Genomic DNA, 21,326 nt, shown 5'->3' with positions numbered 1-21,326 from the left:
CAGCTAATAAGGTAAGCTAATGGCAATTCTGGGCTATGGAAAAGAAGATAAATAGTCTCTTTGTGTTTGTTTTCTGTGCTAATCCATAATTTTTCTTTTAACATACTGGAGTTAATGTCATGTTTCACAATGTCTGCGAATTTGGGATGAACAATTTCGTAAAGAGTACCCACCCCCCATCAGTGTGCCCTTTTCCTTTGATTTGGTTGCTTTTGGTACTGGAGGGGCTGAGGGAGAAATCCAGCTTTTTAGTAAGAATGGCATCTGTATAATAATATTGTTATCATGTATAATGCAAAGTGAATTTAGCTTAAGAGCAGAATAGGTAGATGCAGCAAAGACAGATAAAATGATATAAGCCCTGATCATTGAATGTATTTAGCGTGATATATTGTAAATTAAACATTGAATACGCTCCAAGGAAAGCAGAATACATACTTCGTGTTGGTTTCTGAGTCATTTCATTTCTAAGTACATGTTATTCTAGAGAAGGTAGTAATTTTCAATTGCTAAAATTATTCCACAGCTTCGGTTTAGGTGGGTTTTATTTTGTAAGACTGTTTTTAAAATAGCAGCATGCCGGTAATGTGCATTTTCCGTATTACTTTCTTGATTTACTGTGGCTGCAAGGATTTCAGTTCGTGTGGAAAACGTACTTGTTTGTCTACTGAAGTTCAGGGAATAAAAAACCATCAGACCTCTCTGAGACTTTCATGGCTACCTTGGCTACTATATCTTAAAAACAAAATGTGATGAAGCAGCTATGAGATTGGGATTTCTTTTTGTGATCCAGCTTTTCAGGGTTTAACACGGAGATTTTTCTTTTTGTCAAATTGGAGCACAAATCCCTGAGACTAGCAAAAGCTTAGCAAGATGGGGTGGGGAAGAAATTACCATCTTTTCTTTTCAATAAGAATGACAAAAATGAAAAATAAGATTTCTGTTTTCTGGGCTCATTGCTATGTCACCTGAAAATCAGAGACTCTGTTCTCTCAAAGTAGGTGACCTCAAAAGATATTTCAGAAGATCTATTCAAAACAGCCAAAGTATGTGGGAAATTTCGGAGAAATGGAAAGGAAATGGTTCTCCTTTTCCTACCTAATTTTCCCATTTTGTTTTTATGCATGGGAGGTGAGCTGTGACACCAGATATTTTTGTTTCGTGGAAACCTTTAAACATTGCAATCAGACTCTTATAGAAAAGGACGAATTTTTCTTCTCCCCTCCTCTAAATTGTTCACAGTATCTGTTTTTCCTAGAAGCATAAGGGGATGCTAAGTTTGAGCAAAACGACTAGCCACTGCTAAAGACTTAGTTCCACTTACATGTCCCCCATGTGCCACCTACAAATTTTAGGCATTTCTCTGGAAAAACCTCTAATTTAGCAAACCTATGAGAAGTAGGAGTGTAGCATTTTAGTCTATCACAGCTCATTTTTAAGAACATATGTTACCTATTCATACTTCAAGGTTTTAAAATATGTCCAATTTCACGGCTTTTCTCTGTGTGGGGGACTGTTGGAAGCTCAAACATGGCGGACTGCTTGGGGTTTGTAAAAGTGTTTGTCTTCTTTTCCTCTTTCTCCCCTTTCCCTCTCAGACCTCATCACTCCAGACCATCCTTGACTGTCCCATGCACTTTTATTGCTTCTTTATTTCTGACATTTCCCCCCATTTCCCTTCTCCCCAGCATCACTGATCCAGAGCCTATGGGTTGCACTGTGTCCATTTGGAAGTTGGAAGAAATGAATAAACTAGAAAGTAAACTTTGATAACCCCCAAGTTGTTGTCTTCTATTGCCTGTCATTTATACAATAAGAAAAGTTTGATACCAGCATGACTTTTTTTTTTTTAATTAATTAATTAATTAATTTATTTATGGCTGTGTTGGGTCTTTGTTTCTGTGCGAGGGCTTTCTCCAGTTGTGGCAAGTGGGGGCCACTCTTCATCACAGTGCGCGGGCCTCTCACTATCGCGGCCTCTCTTGTTGTGGAGCACAGGCTCCAGACGCGCAGGCTCAGTAATTGTGGCTCACGGGCCCAGCTGCTCCGCGGCATGTGGGATCTTCCGGGACCAGGGCATGAACCCGTGTCCCCTGCATTGGCAGGCGGATTCTTAACCACTGCGCCACCAGGGAAGCCCCCAGCATGACTTTTTATCCACTACTGCCACCTAAAACCAACCCGATGATTTCAATATGCAGGGTTTTTGACCAGCATCCTCTTGGTGATTCTTTTTGTCTACAGTGGTCAACCCACTCACCCTTCACCATGAGATGCAAAGTTCCTAGTCCTTCCAGGCACTCTTAGTGATGCCAGATGAAGGCAGGTGTTACAGACTGACTCATTAACTCTTTGTGTTAATTAATGGAGAAAATCTAGAGAAAGCAGCACCTCTGCCTTCCCTTCACACACACACACACACACACACACACACACACACACACACACACGTGGCAAAGACCATGGAGCAGCCATCCACGGAGGGCAGTGGTAACCGAGGCAACGGCGCGGTCACAGATGGCCCGCCATCCTAACAAGTTCTTGGCACACGGCGAGGAGGCTTGAGCAGGAGGCAGCAAACAGATTTGTTCCCAAATACATGTGAAGCCCATTTGTGGGGACAGTCAGAATTAAGTGGAGGAGGAGCAAAGATGAGAGGCGACTGGAACATCGCTAGACTTGGTCATGATCGCTAAGGTTACCTCGTTGACGCACACAGGCGGGAGGACCCGACGGTATCTGCGTTGTAAAAGTAAAGGCATTACTGAAAAGCCAACATCTCTCAAACTGGGCTCACTATCTTCCCCACAAGACTTCTTAACCTGCATTTCCTACTCCTGTAAATAGGACCACTGTCTACCCATTTTTTCAGCCCAGAAACAGAGGGGAAAACCTTGATTTTCCCCTCTACCTCCCCTCACATCTCTAAGGTAGACTCCTAAGAGTTGGTTGGATGGATGAATGAATGGATGGGAAAATCACCAAGTCCTACAGATTTTATTTCTATTTACTTCTCTTCATCCCCTCTGCTACTATCCTTGTTGAACCTCCATAGTTTCTCACCTAGATTAGTATTAATTCCTCCTAAGTGTTCTCCCTGCCTCTAGGTTTCCTTTAATCCAGTTCATTCTATATATTGGGTTGGCCAAAAGAGTTCGCTCGGATTTTGCCGTAAGATGTTACGGAAAAACAGGAGCGAACATCTTGGCCAACCCAATACTAGCGTCCAAATGACATTTCTGAAATACAGATAGAATCAGTAAATCTTCTGCTTTTACATCCTTCAATGGTTCCTCCATACTCCCAGTGGTAAAGTCCAGACTTCTTACCATGACTTACAGGGCATGACATACTTGGGGACCTTTTTCCTTCACAGCCTGATTTCTCAACACTCCCTCTGTCCACTCTGCATTTCATCCACACTGATGTACTTTTAACTTTCTCATATCCATTCACGCCAAACTCCTCTCTTCCCTACTTATGCCTTGTGAACTTTTTAGTCTTGGTTGAGATGACACTTCCTCCAAGAAGCCCTCTCTGACTGGCCATGTTTGTGTCCAGTCTCTCCCCATAGTTCTCATCGCATCCATTATTTCCTTATCATGCTCCTCTGTTTTACATGGGGTTGCCTATTCCACTCAGTTTCATGAAGGTAGATATCTGGTCTCTTATTCACAGTCGTGGCCACAAACAAGCCCAAAGAAAATTCTATCCAACTGCATGAATAGAAACTTGGACTCCTTAACGACTTTATTGCCTTTTGTTTTGATGAGGTTGCAGAAACCAAATGCAATGATTCTTTATGTTACTCATTCCTGCAAACAATTGTGCTAAAGCCATTCATGTAAATTCTTTAATCTTCATGTGCTTATTCCCATTTTATAAACGAGATGACTGAGGCTCAAGTTGCCATGAGTAACACTGATATTAATGAATGGGCCCCCTGGTCTGTTTGATTCCAGGAGCCAGCCCTTTCTATCCTCCACGTGGCCCACTGCCGCCCTGGAGTGAGAGAAAATTTTAATCTTAAAAATGAATAGTGGATGGTAAAAAAATCCTTGATTTTCCACCACCTGCCTGTTCCTTAGCTTTCTGACCTCCCCTAGTGCACCCCGAGTGTATTCTTCCCTTATTGTTAACCTGAAAGTACCTTTCTTTGTGCCGTATTCTTTCTTCTCCAGCCTCAGTGCCTTTTTCTGCCTTTCTTGTTCTCTCCATGGTGAGAGTAGCTGGGCCTCACGTTTCTGTTCTATTTCCATTGTCCTTTTCAACATGAATTTCTTTCCCTGTCCTGCTCTGTGATTACTCTTTCCACAGCGCTTTTGCCTGAGCTCAGTTAGATCTTAACATTCATCAGTCATAGCTTGACATCAGACTACTCAGGGGGCTTCCAGTGGCCTTTCAGGGGGAAGCAAATTGCTGCTGTTACCACCCAACCGCTTAATTAGCGGTGCTCTCTGCGGGAGAAATCTCTAGAAGTGCAGCTAGAAAAGGGGCATCTACAACTTCCGGACAGTGATCCACATTGTGTTGACCGTGATTGTCTTTAGGGTCCTTGTGATCCAAACCAACCCATGGACGCACATGGTCCCAAAAGCTGAGAGACAATAGTACAGCATCATGTGAGGAGCACACGCTTTTAAGGTGGATGGACCTCGGTTTCTCTATCTATGTGGCCTCGAGACATCAGTTTACCTTTCTGTGCCTGTTTCTTCATCTGTAAAACAGAGATAATAACGGTGCCCACCTCGTAAACTGTCGCCCAGCACAGAGTAAGTCCTCTTCCACGTTGGTAGTGCTGGTGGATGGGGTATATGGAAAAATGGCTCTGAATATGGCCCATCCTCATCCTAGAAAATTGTGAATGTGACTCTTTATGGCAAATGTGACTTTGCAGGTGGGACTGAGCTAAGGATCTTGGGATGGGAAAATGATCCCGGATCATCTGGGTGAGCCCTCAATGGAATCACAAGGGTCCTTGTAAGAGGGAAGCAGAGGGAGAGTTGACCACAGGGGAAGGCCACGTGACCATGGAAACAGAGAGAGATTTGAAGATGCTGTGCTGCTAGTTTTGAACTGGAGGAAAGATGGGCAAGGCAAGGACATGGACCATCCCCTAGAGCTTCCAGAGGGAGCTCAGGGCTGCCGATACCTTGGTTTCAGCCTAGGAAACCAACTTTAGACTTCTGGCCTCCAGAACTGTAAGGGAAGAAATGTGAGTTGTTTGAAGCCACTAAGTGTGTACAATTTGATACAGCAGCCCCAGGAAACTAATACAGCGGTGATATTTTAGGAAACGAAAGATGACTCCAAATGAGCTGATAGTGTAAGAAAGGGGATATTACAAAGGCTGCTGCATGGGGGGCTGGTGGGGGGGCAGGGGGGGATTGAGGAGGCCCTCTGAGCCTTAGATGTGCGCCTAACAGGTGGTTGGAGGTACCGCAGTGCCGTGTGTTAGAGGAAGGGCAGGAGAAAGTGGAAGGGTGCCGCCTGGGTGTGTATTTTAGGCAGAACCAGAAGGGAGGTCTTGTGGAAGCGGGAGCTGGTGAGTGGTGGTTGAGGCTGGGATGTGGCAGGGAGGGTGCCAAGCCGAGGGTAGAATGCCCTGCTCGGCAAGGAGTGATCGGTTCAGAAGAAAGGATGGTTTGGGGGATCTCCTTGAGGAGGGAAAAGAAATGTGGACTTAGAAAAGACCCACAGAAACCAAAGGACCCATTTTCTATTGTTCTCAGCTCCCTATTACTCATAGAAAAAAGGCAATCCAAGAAAAGGCGTTTTGAAAAAGACCTGTTGTGCTTTAAACCAAGTCAAGACTATTAGCATGAGATTGAGTGCCTTCAGCTTAATCTATAAAGCAGTCCCATCCAGAGAGGCTCAGTCTGGAGTGAAGTTTGTTTTGAACTCTCCATGTATTGCACATAATTTGGTGTTCCCTATAGAACACACTGCCCTTTCTCAAGGCCATGCCTCCACATATGCTGTTTCCTCTCATGTAATACTCTCTTTTTCTCCCCGGGTCCAGCTGGCAGTCTGGACCACCATCCAAGTCTCAAGTCAAGTATGACCTCCTTGAAGTCGTTTCCATGGTAACTGCACTGTCTAGTATGTATTTTCCAGAAATGTCGTCACTTCATTGCAGCCACACCTGAGTGCTTCTCGCTCCCCTCCTGCCACAAATTCTACCTCTCCCTCCACAGATTGAGATACTTGGGGACAAATACCAATCTATTAGTACTTGCGTCTTCTGCTCCCATAGTGCATGGCGTATAGGAAGCCCTCAATAAATGTGAATGGTTGCTAAGAGAGTAGATCTTAAACATTCTCAGTGCAAAAAAAAAGAAAAAATGGCACTGAAGTGATGTGGTGAGGTGTTAGCTATGTTAAGCTATGGTGGTCATCATTTTACACTATATAAGTGTATAAAGTCAATAGGTGGTACCCCTTAAATTAACACAGTGTTATATATCAATTATAGCTCAGTAAAGCTGGAAACAGCACACACACAAAAATGTATAAGGGGGCTTCAAGAACAAAAAATAAATGTGAATGGATGGATGGATGGATGGATGGATGGATGGATTCATGAATTTTATCCTGTGGACAGAGTTATCGTGGAATAAAGAAAACAATACAGTTCATGAATCCTAATATCAGTGTCTTGAGAAAGTAAGGCCTTCTACACTATTCTTTCAAAAGCAGGAAATTATAAAACGAAATAACACCAGAACTGCATGAAACAGGTATTAATTAATTCCTTTATCATCTATTGTATAGTTCAAACAACAACTCAAAATCAGAGCTAGAATTTAAGAACAAGTTTTCTGGACTTCCAGATCTAATTCACCATCTCTCCTATGACATGATTTTTTTTTTTTTAACTGAGGCAGTCTATCAAAGGAGAACAACAAAATACCACGTTAAATGCACACTGATTTATTTTCAAGTGTAATAAAACCGCAGGTGGGTTTTTACCTATTGTATTTCACAATTGAGGAAAACTTGCCTAAAATTCACAATTTTTTTCTTAAAAAAGATAAATATGTCATGTTCAATGCATGCTACTATCATTAATGGTTGCTGCTATTATCTTTTTTTTATAAAAATGGATAGTAAGAGCAGTAGTCAAACATGTCATGTTCATATTGGGAATAAAATTATATGAACTGACTCACAGATAAAGAAAACAAACTTATAGTTACCAAAGGGGAGAGGGAAGGGGAGAGGGATAAATTAGGGGTATGGGATTAACAGATACAAACTGCTATATGTAAAATAGATAAGCAACAAGGATATGCTGCATAGGACAGGGAATTATACCCATTATCTTGTAATAACCTATAATGGAGTATAATCTGCTAAAATACTGAATCACTATGCTCTACACCTGCAACTAACACAATATTGTAAATCAACTATTCTTCAATTTTATGTTATCTTATAGTAATTAAATGCATCACTAATAAATTATCAAGTGATTAAATACCTACAGTCTCTGCCCACAGCAAGCAACTCAAAAGGCCCAATTAGTATGTTGAAGTCTCAGGAATAAATTATAAACTACTTTATCCTCATTCTACATCCTTTTTTTAAATTTATTTAGGCTGTGCCGGGTCTTAGGTGGGGCATGCGGGATCTTCATTGTGGCATGTGGGATCTTTCGTTGTGGCATGCAGACTCTTAGTTGTGGCATGCATGTGGGATCTAGTTCCCCAACCAGGGACAGAAGCCAGGTCCCCTGCATTGGGAGTGCGGAGTCTTACCTACTGGACCACCAGGGCAGTCCCTGAAGTATTTTGTAAACTTTGAATTACATAGTTAACAAGCTCTAAGAGTTTATTCATTACTGTGAACAGGAAAAAGTTGCAGCTCGCTACCCGATTGGGTGATACATACCTACATCATACATCAAACATGTAGAATTTGAACACTTTCCGCCTGTACAAGGCACGATGCCTGCCATTGTAGGCGATACAGATATGTGTACCAACCATGCCCAGTTCTGTGCTTTACAACTGCTGAGAATTTCTGGTCTTATTTGTTTATAAACCAAGCAATGGGCTGTTTCTTAACATCTGAAAGACCCTGATCGGCGTGATTAAAACTGATTAATTGCTTTAAAGAAAATTGCCTTGAAGAAAGAACAACTAGCATTTTAATATTTCCTGACTTCAAGTAAACTAGTAACAGTTTTACTCCCTCTTATTACTCTGTAATTAAGTCCTGTGTTTGTGGCAGGAGAATAATTTTGTTGGGCTAAAACATCAGGAAAACTCAGTTCTTTTACCCACTCACTGAAGATTTAAACGGTTGGCTGTTATTATAACTCAGTTCCAATCTTCTCTCTCTCCTTTCCATGGTTTTAATTTTGTGGCTCTATCCCAATCTACATTATTTTAAAATTTCTAAGAAATTAGATGTCATCAACTAGTAATGTACTGGTCTTTTCAAAAATTGTCTCTTTTCTAAACGACCATGTAATCTAGAGAGAGGAAAAAACGTGTAGTGTTTGCATTCATCACTGAACGTGACTTTTATAAGCTGGCATATTTTGCTTTCTCAAAACAAAATTCTAAATCAAGTCTAAGGTTTTTTAAAAACTTAGTATTTTTGAAAGTTTTGTTTATGAGGAGGGTACATTTGTATAAGATATAAAATTAATATTGTTCATTGCTTGATTAAATTAATGTATTCACACAGAGTCAAAAATCACATACAAATCAAGCTGAAGGGACCATAAGAGGGAATATACTTAAATATCACCTATGTCTAAATGCTTCATTTTTATAGAAAAAACATAGACACTCTAAGTTACTGAGGAGGGAGAGCTAATTCATTTTAGCGGAGGTTTGAACATAAAAGGGAAAGAAGAAAGAAAATAACATGTTTGGATTTTGAAATCTTGTTACATCATAACACCCCAAATTGGGAAGAAGATGGAAAACACATCTTGAAAACATGTGCACATGTTTTTCAGATGTTAATGTGCAAAAACTAGTCCACACATGCATGCCTCCCCTCACAAAATCCCAGCCCTATTTTATTGACACATTTTCACACGGAACAGTTGGATCTAATGAGAGGCTAGATCTTGCCTTTGTGTCCAAAATTGACTTATTTCTCCCCTCATTCTGAGTTCTCCTGTAGCCAGCCCCAGAGCCTGGAGAGCCTGCTTCGTTGTTCATCATTAGCGTTTATCATTTTTACAGAATGCCACGGGGCGCTCAGAACTATACCTTGCTATTCAAGAGAAAACACAAAATCCTTGCACTTGGCGGGGAGGGTGACCCAGACCATTAAAAGCATTCACAGAGTCTAAGAAAAGGAAACTACAAGAGTGATGAAACCATGCATCTGGTAGGCTGCCTCTGAGAGGTGGATTCCCAGGGGCCATGGATGAATGGGTGCCTGAGAATTCTTTCTCCCGCTTAACCTGACCACCGACTGCGATGGCTCAGGGCAGCAGGCTACCTTGGAACAGGGGCAGGTGGCAGTCCCGCAGTGGAACAAGCCAGGTATTCAAGTCGTATAACAGGCAGGCGAAAGTGCCCTTCCTCCCCAGTGGGCAAACACCATTCACCTGCTATCTGTGTGACAGCATTCAGGGTCACGGGAACACCTGACAAAGGGTGAAAGAGAATCTTCTCCCGTTACTTTTATGATCATGCAGAGAAAACTTCCATAAAAACCGAGGATAAGAATGTGGCATGGTCCATTTGCAGCAACATGGATGGACCTAGAGATTGTCATTCTGAGTGAAGTAACTCAGGCAGAGAAAGAGAAATATCGTATGATATCGCTTATGTGTGGAATCTAAAAAACAAAAATGATACAAATGAACTTATTTATAAAACAGACACAGACTCACAGACTTAGAGAAAGAACTTATGGTTACCAGGGGGGAAGGGTGGTGGGGAGGGATAGTTAGGGAGTTTGGGATTGACATATACACACTGCTGTATTTAAAATGGATAACCAACAAGCACCTACTCTATAGCACAGGGAACTCTGCTCAATATTCTGTAACAACCTAATTGGGAAAAGAATTTGAAAAAGAATAGATACATATATATGTATAACTGAAAAAAAAAAAAAAGAATGTGGCATGGTGATGACATACACCCCTGCCCTCACACAGACTTGATTTCCTCTTTCATATTACCCAATAAATGCAATTTCCTCCTAAAGTACATTTTTAAATAAATAAGAGCGGTAGGATTCTGACAAAGGTATATTTTTCTGGGTGGGAAAGTGATGCATTTGGTTTCATTTCCTCCTGGTGTCGTAATCCTTTGTCACATCAGCAATGCTACCAAGACTGGAACACTGATTTTAATATTTCATACTTTAATTGACTAGAGTTCTCCTGTATATCTACTCGGTTTGAAATTTGGGGTGACAGTATATTTTCAGCTCAACCTATTTTAATTCTTATCCTAGACTCCATGGAATCAGATGACAGCAGGTTTAAGGTAACATTAACCACTTCTTATTTTTGGCAGGTTGGTAAAAATTATTAAATTTTAATTATTAAATCGGTCTATAAAGTCAAGTAAAATGCACTAAAAATCATCTTTATATTCATTATTGTAACCACAGAGCCTGCCACATAGCAGGCACTCAATAGATAGCTGATGAAAGAATGATGGGGGGAAAGCACATCATTAGAAGGGTGAAAAGAGAAATCTCCATATGCAATCAGAAGGAACTCTTTCTAACCATATTTGAGGTTTCCGTTAAATGAATTTCAATCACCAAAAAGTAAAACTCAGGTGAGATGCCCTTAGACGTCCAATGATTGTGACTGGTTTCAAAAGAGCTATAGTTTATTTGTTAGAAAGGAGAATAAGTTACATGAAGTCCTCATAACATAAAATTTGCCTTTCTTACATAATGGAAATGGTAAAAGTGGCATTAGAGTTCTGCTTCTTTCTCCAAAGGATAGTTTTTTAAAAGCACCCACAAATGTCATCCCATCTATTTTTAAGCAAAGTGCTGCTGGATAAACAGCTGAATCGTCTCAACCCAATGGGAAAATTCAACTTTAATAAGCTATTTTATCTCATTGAAAATAAGTGACACAGACCTATACAGAACATATGGGTTTTTGCATATGATTACATGTACATTTTCTTAACTTTAAATACAAAATTCTAACCCAAGCTGAAAATATAGGAAAGCAAAATATCTTCAACAATAGTTCTTGAAAGATTCTAATTGCTGATTCTCTTACCCATCTTTCATCAGTTTCCAGTTAAAACCTGTTCCTTAGGTTTTCTTTGCAAGCGATGGAATAGAATCTGTAGACTGAGATCATGTGAAGACGACACAAATTCTAAAAGGCCAGACCTATATGGGCTGTAAATTTGTGGACTTTTCACAGATTTCGTTTTTTTAAAGAAAAGTGGGTTTGGGGTTTTTCCACAGAATTCATTTTGTAATGAAATTGATACATGTTAATTCTGAAAAAATACAGACAGTACGGAATGGTACCGAGTTAAAAGTAAAAGCCCCCTGCTTCCCAGGCTCCCCCCTCCTACTTCCTAAAGATAACCACCACTATTATCATTTTACTGTTTTCTTCTGATATTTCTTGCATGTACTCAAACACACAAATATATGTGTATGTATGAGTGCTACACTGTAAATACTATTCAGCACGTGGCCCTTTTACTTTATTATATATGCAGTTGACCCTTGAACACGGGGGTTGGGATGCCAACCCTCCACGAAGAAGAAAATTTGCATATAATTTATAGTTAGTTCTTCCTATAGGCGGTCCCTCCATATCTAAGGTTCTAGATCCTCGGATTCAACCAATCAGGATCATGTAGTTCTGTAACATTTACTATTGAAAAAAAATCCACATATAAGTGGACCCACGCAGTTCAAACCCACATTGTTCAAAAGTCAACTGTGTTGGTCTTCTCTCCATGTCAGTAAATAGATCCACCCCATTCTTTTTAGTAGCTGTGAGATGCTTCATTACATGGCAGTGTTCCTTCCTTTAGCAGTTGTTTAATGCTCATCTACCATATGCCGGGCACACTTCCAGATACTGAGAATACAGAACTAAACAAAACAAAATCGCTGCCTTCAGGAAGATCACATTCTACATACTGAGGAACTAGGATGTTAGCAATGCATATCGACAACCGCCATTCACTATCACATTGTTAGCTTTTTACAAATGATGCCAAAATAAATCTCCCAGTAATTAAATCTTTAAACCAATTCATCAGTTGAATAACTTGCAGATATTATTTTTATATATTCAGTCTTTCAGTCAGTGCTTTCTTTACGTTATCAACTGAGAAATGAGTTGTGAATTTTTCATTAATTAAAATAATGCAATAATAGAATTTTTATGAATCACTCTTTTGTAAATCTACATCCTCAAGTACCTTAATAAAGACATTAAAATTTTATCTGAAGTGAATCCACCTGGGCTAGCCTATGTTAATGCTTCAAAGGGGAAGCTGGTCAGATGCCCTAGTTTCCCTCTACTTTTACTGATCCATGTGCTAGAAACTTCTGATTTAATTATTTCATGATCCCCAAATGCCTCCCGGATACAATTTTTATATCTCCTTTTGGTTTCTGTATAACATAAGAACAAAGGAAGGATGCTTTGTAAATCAAAACAAATAAATGTACCTCTCCATAGGAAATTCAAGAAAATTATGTCTCCTACAAAATTGGACAGATAAATCAATTGTTACTTATGTGATTCTTGTTCAAAAAGCCATCCCTAAAACACCAGATAGGGAAAACCACTTCTGAGTGTCTGTTGCCTCTGTGTCCCATATATTTATTACAACTGAAATCAGGTCAAATTTTACATCTAGAAGCACTTTGGACAGAAGAAGAGAAGAAATCCCCCCCTTTCCTGCCTCATCCTACCCCACAGTGTCCTACCCACCCCCCAAAAGTATTTTCTGTTTGGGACTTCTTACAGTGATATCGGAACATTTGACTAGTTTGGCTAGAAGCTAGGAAGCACTTAATTTTTTTTTCTGATTTAAGAACTATGTCCTCCTTTAAAAAAAAAAAAAAATTCCCTGTGGACATTCTGACACAAAAGAGTTTGTTTTGTTTTCTGGATGTTGTCCAACTCTGTCTCAAGAAAAAAGAAAATAATTACTTTTTGCCAGATGGGATATCATAAGTGGAGCTTAATTTAACACTTTTCTATTAATTCAAAATTTTTTCCTCTGCACAAACAATTGCAAACTTGAGTGGGAGGTTAAGTGCCCCCTCATCCAGCAGCAGTGAGGTGTATATGAATTACAGCAGGCCAGCCTTATTACTAGGAGGAAGCTTGAATAGCTGAAGAACCCAAATCAGGTCAGTTTGACTCATTACCGAAAAGGTAAAGAAGGGAAAAACGACCCAAAAAAAACCTTTCTCAAATGAAATATATCTGCGTTGTTACTGTTTGTAGGAGTTCACAACTTCTCTATTGGAAAAACATCATCGTTGAATATGAAATGTGGGTATGTGTCCATGTATGTGTGTGAGAGAGAATTCTAAAGACAGAATATTCCAGAATTCCAGTCAATATTGGGGGATAGAAGGAATCATGGAGCATGCCATTAGCAAAGACTCTTCTACAAAGATAATCATTCATTATCTTGAATAAGATTCTTACCTCATGACACTTTTTATCATAAAAAGTTGGCACGGTCTAGGTTCATGATACAATGCAAGACGTGACACATACCTATTTTTATAAGCCAATGTCACGTTCATGTCTCTATTTGCTATATTTCATTTGCACAGATTCCTTTGAGTGAAACAAATGTTGGTATAAGCTTTACAAAAATTATAAGTTCCCAAAGACTGCGTTTTGTTGTGGTTTTTCCCATCTACACATAGGAGCCACCCTCCATTTTTGTTCTCTGCATATCCATAGAGGAGATCAAAACAGTTTTGCAAATTGTGAAAAGAAGTCATGAAGATGAATCATTTTCTCATTTTGTTGAGTTCAGAGGATAAGTAGTTGCAGTATGACGAAGCTGAAAGCACACAGGTCCTAGAGAGAAGAGATCTGAATTCTAGCCCAATTCTGCCACTTATTAGCCGTATAAACCGTAATTTACATTCCAGATGTCAGTTTCTTCATTTGTAAATGATGGCATTTATCAAAGCATGATGTGAATAGATGTTCATCTGAAGAGAAGGAATTGAATTTGACAAACCGAGTGATATACTCAAGTTTCTTTATTGGCAGACCTCCACAGAAACACCCAATTGCAGCTCCCTAGAGGCCACCAATGACTCCCTCCTGGATGCTGGCTATGCATCCAATCCCCCAAACCCACCGCCATGATACTGCACCCCGCCACCAGCTCCTGCATGCACAGGGCACTCCCTACCTCTGCATATCAGATGGCAGACTTCTTCCCTGCTATTCATAGAGGAAAATCCAGGACTGAAGGTTCCCACACTTACATCCCAACTGATCCAAACATCAGGTATAACTCAGGTGACGTAATAAATGATTTAATGAGCACTTTTATCTCATTTTATTTTATTTTTTAAGCTTATTTGATAATCTGCTTGGAACTGGAAATACAGGCAGGAATAAGACATAATCTCAGCCAGAGGAATGATGTCATCCTGCCTCTCGAGTTGCTTACAGATGGGTGCGTGAGACGGATTTGTCAACAAGTGGTTTTAAAATATTGTGATAGTGTTACATTAGTAGTATGGGCAGGTTGTCAGAGCAGTTCTTTATTTTTTTAAGTGAGCTCTATATTTGTTCCATGAAGGCAGGTCATTATGGAATTCTTGGTCTTTTAGAATGTAGAAGGGCTTAAACAAAAGATAGGTCTCTGAGAATCCTGTGTATTTCGTGTGGTATGATGTGTAGATTTTCCTCTTCATTTGTCAACAAGAAACAAAAATTTCACAAATGACTCTCTCACCCTTAAAAGCTTGTCAATTAAATTCACGAGCCCGTCAGGTGCTCTGCTAGGCGCTGGGTCTGAAGTCCAAACAGCAGAGGTTCCCTCTGCTTGGACAGCCTTTGTGGGGCTCCTGAGCGGCTGGTTAGGGAGCTGGTATTTACATGTAGGTTTTGACCCAAACTAACTCCTAGAGAATGAACAGATCACATACAGCTCACGACTGAAGAGAGCCTGCCTATCACCCAGCGCTGGGGGGTTCTGTCTGCACCTGCAGTCTCGCGCCCACTGCCCCGGAAGCCGCCACCTGTGATGGTTGGTCCTGGGCGTCCCACCTGGCTAGGCTAGAGGACCCAGTTATTTACTTAAACACTAATCTAGGCATCACTGGGAAGGAATTGTGTCGATTAAAATCTCCAATCAGTTGACTAAGGAAAGGAGCTGACCCCTGATAATGTGGGTGGGCCTCGTCCAATCAGGTGAAAGGCCTAAGAGCAAAGCGCTTCTTCCAGGAGAAAAAGCAGCTCTGCCTGCAGATGGCAGCATCAGCTCTGGCCTGAGTTTCCAGCCTACCAGCCTGCCCACCAGATTTCATACTTGCCATCCCCCAAAACCAAAACCATGTGCCAATTCCTTCAAAGAAATCTCTGTTCATTCTGTTCTGCTCTCAGAACGTTGACTGATCCACTGTCCCTTACTCACAGGCCACTGAAGACTCCCCCAAGTGCACGGAACTTCCCACCCCAAGCCCCTCCCACCCCCAGGCTCAAAGAGCCTTGAACTATTCCACAGTCCACCACGGTTCAGCTCTATTATGAATCAAATAGGCTGTAGGGGGTTGGCTCCCCGTGGGAACTTAATCATCACTTACAACATGATTTCTACACAAAAATACCTTCTGAATTCCAAAAAAAAAGCTTTTATTATATATATATATATATATATATATATATATATAAAATACATATATGTAAGTTCATATCATCTTTATCCTTACAATAAGGCCCTGAGTATGTGTTCCTGTCCTCATTTGATGTTTGAGAACACTGAGGTTAAAAAAGATTAAGGTCACTGGGCCAAAATCACACCCGGTAAGTTGTAGAGTCAGATCTGAACCCAGGTTTACCTGATTCCAAACTCTATACTATATTCATTTCACTATGATCCTTCCCCGTACATGAAAAACTACCTGGGTAAGAACTGCATAGTGGCAAATCATTCCATTTTCTTCTGTGCCACATTTGTAGGTGTGCTGTGTGGAGAAGGGTTTAGACATTACCTAACATTTATTGAGAGCTTACTATGTGCCAGGTGCTTAAAGATTCCTTTAATGAAACGTCTAGGTTGAATAATATATCATTTCTATACTTGGACACTTCAAGATTCTAAAACATGTTATTCCTAATGATTTTTTGTCCCAATCCGTCTATTTTGGTCATAGATATTTAATGGGTTTTTCTCTCTTGTTCTTAAATGACAGAGGTTTCACATTGACATCAAGTACCATATAAATTAGAATAAAAAGACAGGGCTGTTCTAAGGTGAATGAAAGACTTTTAATTTATTTATTAATAACATGCAAATGCCTTTTCATTTTGTTAATGGTTTCCTTCACTGTGCAAAACTTTTAAGTTTGATTAGGTCCCATTTGCTTATTTTTTTTGTTTCCTTTGCCTGAGGAAACAGATCCAAAAAAATTATTGCTAAGACGATGTCAGAGTGTATTGCCTGTGCTTTCTTCTAGGACTTTTGTGATTTCAGGTGTTACATTTAGAGGTGCAAACAACTAGGTATAAAATAAGTTACAAGGGTGTAGTGTACAGCTTAGGGAATATAGCCAATATTTTATAATAACTTTATATGGAGTATAATCTATAAAACTACTGAATCACTATGTTGTACACCTGAAACTAATATACTATTGTAAGTCAAGTATATGTCAATTTTTAGAAAAACAACATGCAAATACATTCAAGCATCAGGCTGCCTGCTCTTGCTTTTGCACATGTGGTACCAACCCAGCTGATGGACTGACTCCTTCTGGGAGGGCATCTCCAACCCTGGCCAGTGCGTTCTCTGACTCTCGGCTACACAGGGGGCCATTCAGAAAGACACTCCTGTCTGTCCTTATTCTGAAGATAGAGAGCCATTTAGAAATATTCTTCTACAAAACTACAATCAGTAAACGTAAAGATAACTAAGAGCCGGAGTACTCAATTCAAGGAGTATTACTTTAGGGTCTCATAGCTATTCATCCAACAAGCAAGCACATCTTAAGCATTTACTTTATCGAAGGTGCTTTGGGAGAAACGAAGATGAATCACATTGTCTCTCTGATGAATAATGAGCGTGGCGGCGCTCGGTACTGGATGCTCCAAAAAACAATGTTTTTCAAACCAATGGCCGCAACCAATTAATGGTTAGTGAAATCAATCCAGTGGGTCACAAACAACATTATTTTTAATTAAGTAGAATACAATAGAAGAAAATAGAAGAGAGAGTGCGTGGCATGCAGAGAGGTTAAGTAGTTCTTTCTTTCACTGGTGTATGTGCATGTACCTGTTTCCAAAGTAAGATGTGTATTTCTTACTGTGAAACATAGTTAAAAGACTGTTCAAAAGCTCCTGCTTTAGAGAGAGAGAGAAAGAAGAAAACAAAAGCCTTGGACTCAAGAAGCTTGCAGCTTGCTGGGAAGATAAAGCTGATTAACGAACACAGAACCCTTCAGATAAAGCAGCTCAGGACTCGGGGCTAAAATGAACCTTGCTGATTTCGTGCCCCTTGGGATTAAGACCAGGGAAAAATCACCATGACAGTTCATTACTCCTTCCTCCTCAACAAACCCTCCACACTCAGCCTTGAGGACCACACCTCGGTGACCCTTCTCAGACAGCCTTGCTTGTTCCTGCCCAGCTCCCCAGCTCCTGAGGTTGGATCGGTGCCCAATGGGAACATCTCTTGGGCCACTTCTCTCTTTTACATTTCTTAGATCACCTCATTGTTCTCAGAGCTTTAAATACCATGCGACTGCCCACATTTGGTTTTCCAGCCACATTACCTGAACTCCCAGGCTTGGATACCCACATCCCCATTCAGTCTCTCTACTGAGATGTCTCGTGGGCATCTCAAACTGAATACATCCCCAACTGAACTCCTAAGCTTTGCCCCCCATCTCTGCACCTCCCTTGGGTCTCCTCATCTCAGCTAATGGGAATTCACTCCATCCCACTGATGAGGCCAAAAGCCTTGGAGTCTTTCATGACTCCTCTCTTACCTACAATACCCATGTCCCGATCATCGCTAAGAAACCCTCTGGCCCTATCTTCTCCCCATCTCCTCCTCCACCACCAGCATCCCTCACCTCCACTCTAGTCTGGATCACTGCATAAGCCCCCCACACTGTCCCTCTGATCCTACCCTTACCCCCTTCTAGCCATTCTCAACCAGCACCGGAAGTGATCCTCTTAAGCCAGAAAGTGTCACATCTCTCATCAAAACCTCCGATCTATTCCCATCTCACCCTGAGTCAAAGCCACAGTCATCACCATGGCCTGCAAAGCCCACATGATCTGCACCCCACACCTGACTGCCATCACACCCACCATGACACACAGCTGCGCTCACCTACAGTCTCCTCTGCCTCCCACCTGGCCTCCCCTCAGGACCTTCTCAGTCTTCTTTCAGCCTCGAGCACTCACCCTACAGATCTCAGGGCTAATCCCTCACCCCCCACCAGGCTGATCTTTACTCGGAGGTCTCTTTCTCAATGAGACCTTCCGGGTCTGTGCACACCCTTCAACACTGCACATCCCGCCAGGCTCCCTCCTCCACACGTACTCTCTGGTCACCCTCCCCGGCTTTCTTTTTCTCCATAGCACATTCGCCATGTAACGTACATTTTATTTATCTTATGAATGTCCTTTTCCTCCTTCCCTGCGAAGGCAAATTTTTTTTCTGCTTATACATTGCCGTGTCCCCTGTGGCTAAAGCAGCATCTATTTCACAATAATATACATTGAATAACAAATATGTATTGGATAAGTGAATGAATACTTCTACAGTATTTTGAAAACATCACAAAAGAAATGGTATTGTACTTTTACCTCCAGCCTAACCACTAAGCAAAGGAAAAGAATACCATCATAAAGTTTGGTCTAAGAAACCTTACCTCAAACCCTACAATGAATACTCCAGGTGGGACATGCCCTCTCACGGGAGCTTGAGCTAGTTTGGAAATCCTGGTTCAGGTAGCTGTTGGGTGTATCACTCATCTGTGCCCAGGCTTTAGTGACAACTCCTGTTAGTTCTAGATATCATGCTGCCTAGAGGAAGTGGGTTGAAATATAGGCTTAAAGTACAAATCCTCAAGAGACAGTTTCCCCATACAAGGATTATTAACGTGGAATTTTGTGTTACACATGTGCAAAGGACACTCAAAATATTATTCAGTTCTTTCTAGATTCACGTAATTTGAAAGATGATCGTATGGTTGTATTAGAGTGTGGTATTCAGGAAGGAAAGATTGTATTTTGGTCCACTTGAATGCAATACACTTTCAGGTGTTGTAAATGTAACTTGAAATAAAAAGTCCAAACATCACCAAGATGCAGTAGTAATCATATGATAGCGATGAAAAGTAGGAAATTTTTACTTGGGTCTCTTCTTAAACCTGTTGAGTTTTTTTAATAGACGCCAAATACCTAAGTGAATGATTCACAAGTATAATAATTTATAGCATCATTTGAGAAACTTAATATCCCCAAATTAATGATAAACTAAAGGAAAATATTTGCTGAAGTTCATTTCAAAATTCATAATTTGGAAATTAACTATTAATACTGGAGATGATGGCCTTGATATTTTTTAGACTCTAAACGAGCTTTAACAGTTGTTCCTAATAAGATTATCAGACTTTACATTCTAAGGAGAAAGATCCATGCTCATAAGCATTTGACAAGGACTGGGGTCTCCATACATGCTGGGAGATTCATAAAATTTTAGCCAATACTGAAGTTTACTTTTGATGAATGGTATCTCTACACCTGGGCTTCTATTGACCCCAGGAGGAAGCTCACTAACCTTCTATCCACATCGCTGCTTCTGAACACCAGACACAGGAGTCTAGTTTGCCTCAGGGGATTCAAGTCTTGGAATTATAGTACAGAAACCTACATGCTAGTGACTGCAAAAATAATGGAAAAATATGATGGCTCAGCTAGCCATGGCAAGCCAACAGACATGCCTCCAATATGTCAGAAAGACATGTTAGAAATGAACAGTTGCATTAAAAACTAAGGACTCTAAATTAGCTTATCTTCTGTATAGTCAGTGGAAATACATATATTTACCATAGACCTAAACCTCTGGTGTTTTTATCTTGCTATCTCTTAGAATGTTTGTGTTCTTGGTCATATTTCACTAAAACTTGTAGCCAGCTATAACTGCTGGGTGACGGGTGTTCTGTGGGCATTACTTTTTAAAGTCTTTTGGTTCTTCCAAGCAGCTAACCCTCACTACTTGTTACAGGTTTCAAAATGTTATAGTGTTGTATCTCCCAGCAACTTAATGCTTGAGTTTTATGTTTAATGGAAAATTACTAAGTTTTGAAGCTTACAGACAGAATGATATGATGATATGATGAAAAGAGCATAGAAATTTGAGTGAGACAAATGTGCCTTTCAATTCTGACTACGGTTTACTAGCTATAAATTTTCGAGGATGTTATTTAAAGCATAAGTCTCAATTCTCTCATCTTTTCAGTGGAATGACTAACAACGCTGGGGTTCTGTATTACATGAGATAATGTTTGTGTAGCAGGGAATATAAAATGGCTGCCAGCAGGTCCTAAAGCTAATTGCTTCCCTATAGATATACTGAAGGAGAGGAACGATCTTTGTCCCAGCTTCCAAGCAAAGGTCCAGAGATGCTTGCTGATTGAACAGCCTGAGATCACACGCTCGGCCATGAGACAAGCAATAGAGCTGGGGAACGTGATAAGCCAAGTCCTCTGCTACCTGACACATACGGAGACCTCAAATGGGGGGGAGCAAGGTTTCCCCAAAGCAAAATCGTGGGGATGTGACAACAAGAATCAGAAATAGAACCGGGTAGCAAAAGCCACAGATGTTCACTACAATCAAAATACAGGGTAGACAATGAATAAAATGCGTTTTCCTCCCCTCTCCTCATATTATACTGGAATATAGTACCGTAGTTACTATTTCTTGTTCTGGTATCACAAGGGTATCTTCCCAATAGATCGTGCCCCCTTTGACATGAGCATTACCTCAGCAATATTTTCTGCCAGCCCCCAAAGGCCCACGGATCCTTCCCCTCCTTTGAGGGGTCACAGACCTTGCCCCTCCACATCTCTCCTGCAGTGCCATTTCCCAATGGCATGTGCTTTGCGCAGATACATTC

General features: G+C 40.7%; 1 protein-coding gene across 4 annotated transcripts in view; it reads left to right on the top strand.

Annotated features, from left to right (window-relative positions):
* Positions 1 to 21,326, top strand: part of DLGAP1 (DLG associated protein 1) — an 871,245-nt gene that overhangs the window by 576,843 nt on the left and 273,076 nt on the right. The window lies entirely within an intron of this gene.

This window comes from Eubalaena glacialis, chromosome 15, assembly GCF_028564815.1.
Source record: "Eubalaena glacialis isolate mEubGla1 chromosome 15, mEubGla1.1.hap2.+ XY, whole genome shotgun sequence".
Taxonomy (NCBI): Eukaryota; Metazoa; Chordata; class Mammalia; order Artiodactyla; family Balaenidae; genus Eubalaena; species Eubalaena glacialis.
The sequence above is the reverse complement of the archived record's forward strand: the minus strand, read 5'-3'. Positions and strand labels throughout refer to the sequence as shown.